We start from the raw sequence: 3,426 nt of genomic DNA, 5'->3' as shown, positions 1-3,426 counted from the left end.
AGTAAAACTCAGATTCTGAAAAATTCTGATTAAATTAAAGAGAGATTTATTGAGAATACAAGAAACTCAAGTTGGGGAAGCAGCAAGTCTTACAGGGCAAGACAAGCCGCTATAAAGGCAAAAAACACAGGCAGCTGAGTACAGCTAAAGCTCTCTTCACTGGTAGGTGAGTGATTAGGAAACTGAATGTGTGCTATGCCAGAATTTGGGCTTTGTCTTGGATAGGTCCATTACAGGTATGTGGTCAGGCAACGGTTGGTTCAGTTTGAGGAGACAGGGTTTTTCTGAGAATTGGCCAACCTCTATTTGTGGATACAGCTGTTTCCTGGAAAGTATGAAAAAAATCTAACAGAATATGCTTAGAAATGGGTTAAGAAGGAGTCACTCTTAGGAATGGGTCAAAATGGAGTCACTCTTTCTTCCTTGACATGAGTCCAGGCTAGGCCAAAAGCTTGTTTTGGATTATTCCCTTTGTCAAAAGTAAGTAGGACAAAGTTTCAACATGCTTGTTTCTAAGGAGTTTTCTGGCTGTACTTCTTCTAAGACAGATTTGTTCATTCTTTTGTCAGTTCATGATGTATTCAATATTGATTGCCAGCACTATAAATGTCAGATCTTTTTGGTCTTTCTTTTTCATTGTCCAGTTTTTCTGTGCATAGGGGGTATGATAGTTAAGGTTATGTGTCAAGTTGGCTGGGCCTGGTTTTAAGAGGGTGGACAACTGGATGTAGTTATTTCCCATGATGAGACTGGTAATCAACTTCATGATGGAATCTACTGGAGCAGCTGAGTAGCTGCCTTAGGGATGTGGTCTGCTTCCAGTATATAAGGACTGGCATTGAGAAAGGTCTCTGGAGCTTTTGACACACTTGGACCCTCATTTGGCCAAGTCTTCATCTCAGTGCCCTGCCATGTTGCTGATCTTGGTACTGTTAATGAACTTGAATTAGTGGCTTGCCATGTTGCTTGATAATTTTGAGACTGTGCCATTTTACTTGTTGATCTTGGGTTTGTCAGCCTCAGCAGCCAGCAGCTGCCTGAGTTAAGAGATGCCTCCAGCTTCAGTGGGCTGAAGAGGCAAGAGCTGAAGTGGGCAAAAGGCAGAGCTGAAGCCCAGGGTCGAGGGGCCTTCACCCAGTTTCTAGAGCTGGCACTTTGAACTCAGAATTCTAGTCTCCTAAACTGTAAGAGAATAAATCCCTGTTTGCAATAAAGCCATTCATTTGTGGTATGTCTGTTATAGCAGCCCTGGAGAACCAAAACAGGGGATGACTGAAAATACCATGGTTTGGGAGGGGTACACCTTAGTCACCAAAGTGACATCTTTGCTCTTAAACATTTTACAGAAGTCTTTTTGCAGCAAGCAGATTTGTCCACATCAACTATTTGCAATAAAATGTGATAGTACTATTATGGTTAACTAGTACCGCTCTGACAGAAATATACCACAAATGGGAAGGCTTGAACAAACAGTTTATTCTTACAATTTGGAGGCTGTAAGTCTGAGTTCAAAGTGCCAGGCTCTAGGGGCTGTGTGAAAGCCCCTCAACCTTTTGGGCTTTAGCTCTGCCTTTTGTTCCTGGCCCACTGAAGCTAGAGACATCTCTTCATGCAGGCAGCTAGTAGCTGCTGAGGCTAAGAAGCCCAAGGTTAACAAACAAAATGGCACAGTCCCGATGTTACCAAACCACACGGCAGGCCATTAATTCAAGTCCATTGAAAGTCCCAAGGTTAGCAGAGAGTGGCAGGCTGCTGAACAACGACTTGGCTACATGCACGGTTCAAGCGTGCCATTAGCTAGAGACCATTCCCAAGGCTGTTTCTTATATACGGGAAGCAGACCACATACCCAAAGCAGCTACTCAGCTGCTCCAATAGATTCCACCATGGAGATAATTACCAATTTTACCGTGGAGAATAACTACATCCAGCTGCCCAGCCACTCAACCAGGCCCAACCAAATTGACATGCAACCTGAACTACCACAGATACTAAATCAGAGGGATATTTTCTACAGTGAAAGTAAAGCAGCATTACCATAGTATGGGATAGAGGTCAAAGAAGATCTCAGAGTGGTCTTGAAGTACTTGGCTGGCAAATATTAGAGACAGCTCAGACTCTGTTACTTTTGAGAAATAAACCAATGTGTGAGAAAAAACAACAAAAAAAGTGAGATTATCACCTACAAAAATAAAATAAAATAAGCTTTGACCTAATGGCATAATACAGAAAAAATCAAACCCACTGCCATCAAGGCGATTCTGACTCATTGTGACCCCCATTGGATTTCCAAAGCTCTGAATCTTTACAGAAGCAGAATGTCCCATCTGTCTTCTGCAGAGTGAGTGGCTACTTTGGTTAATAGCAAATACCACTTTGGTTAGCACCAAATGCTTTAAGCACTACATCACCAGAGCTCCTTTCAAACAGCATGATACAAACCGAAAACCAAACTCACTCCATCGAGTCGATCCCAACTCATAGCGACCCCTCCTTGGTTTCTGAGGCAGTATCTCTACAGAAGTAGATTGCCCAATCTTCTTTCTGAGGAGTGTCTGGTGGCTTTGAATCGCCAGTCTTCTGGTTAGCAGTCAAATGCCTTAGGCACTATGCCACCAGAGCTCCCAAATAGCATGATAATTGGTTTTAATATAGGTCATAAGTATTTAATGAACCTCTACTTCATGCTAAAAACCTTGCTTTAAAACCACAGGGAAAAAATATTAAATACTTTTATATTGTACTTTGATTTGCCATCTCTTTAGCTATCAATCAACAAACTTTGTGAGGTGGAGATATCTCAGCATGCATCTTAGTTTCACATGCTGCTATAAACAAACAAACAAAAACTGTAGGTGAGTGGCTTTAAAGACCAGTAATTTATTTTCTGAAACTTTTGGAGGCTGAACATCTGTATTCAGGGTGTTGGCAGGTCTATGCTCTCTATTGACTCTCTGGGAAAATTCTTATCTCTTGTAGTGTCTGCAGTCCAGGCATTTTTTGGTGTTCCTTATAATACTCACATGATGTCTTCCCTCCATATGTCTGTCTCTTTGTGTATTCCCTTTATGAAACACCACTCAGAAGTGATTAGGGTTAGGACCCACCTTATTCAAGAATTACTTCATTATCATAACCCAAACTATTTCTAAACATGGCTACATTTACAGGTACAGGAGTTAGAATTCAACATATCTTTTGGGAGGACACAATTCAATCCAAAATAGCATTGTTTCAGGGACATTAAGTGAGCTAAGAGCCTGAATCAGGATTGAACCTTGGTCTCAGGCTTCTAATCTAGTGCACCTGTCGCCATAGTGTTACCTCATCTTCCAAGTAGTATATGAACAAGTTCAAACTTCTATTCAATGTTATAAGGTAGAATAATTACATATTCAGTGAAGTAGTCCTTTTTTTTTTTTTTTT

This window comes from Orycteropus afer, unplaced genomic scaffold, assembly GCF_000298275.1.
Source record: "Orycteropus afer afer isolate SDZICR_OR568_19922 unplaced genomic scaffold, OryAfe1.0 scaffold00045, whole genome shotgun sequence".
NCBI classification, from domain to species: domain Eukaryota; kingdom Metazoa; phylum Chordata; class Mammalia; order Tubulidentata; family Orycteropodidae; genus Orycteropus; species Orycteropus afer.
Note: the sequence above shows the minus strand (reverse complement) of the source record.